Below are 429 nucleotides of genomic sequence, written 5' to 3'. Positions count from 1 at the left end.
TTAGAATAGCACTCATTTTCACACCACATTACTTTACGTTGTTACACCTTTGCTCCTAGAGGTCACTTTCGTATAAAAATTACGTATTTTTTGAAAACAATTCATTATTTTTCATATTTCGCAAAGGTTTTAAAAAAGTGATATAATATATTAAATTTCATAAAATTTTAACAAATCCTCTCAACATAGAAGAGTTTCACAAAATTCATGAAATTAAAAAAATCCTTAAAGTACTATAATTTTATAATTATAGAGTGAAGCCAAACCCGTCAAAGCAGCAGCTATACCCAGAGCCAATTTCTTATTGATGAGAGAGCTGGAATAGCGGCACTCCGACTTGGGAAGCTTTCCAGCACCATCAACATAGTCAGTTTGTCCACATACTGCTTTCTGACACGGCTTTACATCCTTGGTTTTCGTTTTACAGAT

The sequence above is a fragment of the Trypanosoma equiperdum genome (genome assembly GCF_001457755.1).
Source record: "Trypanosoma equiperdum strain OVI genome assembly, contig: ctg_201, whole genome shotgun sequence".
NCBI lineage: Eukaryota > Euglenozoa > Kinetoplastea > Trypanosomatida > Trypanosomatidae > Trypanosoma > Trypanosoma equiperdum.
Note: the sequence above shows the minus strand (reverse complement) of the source record.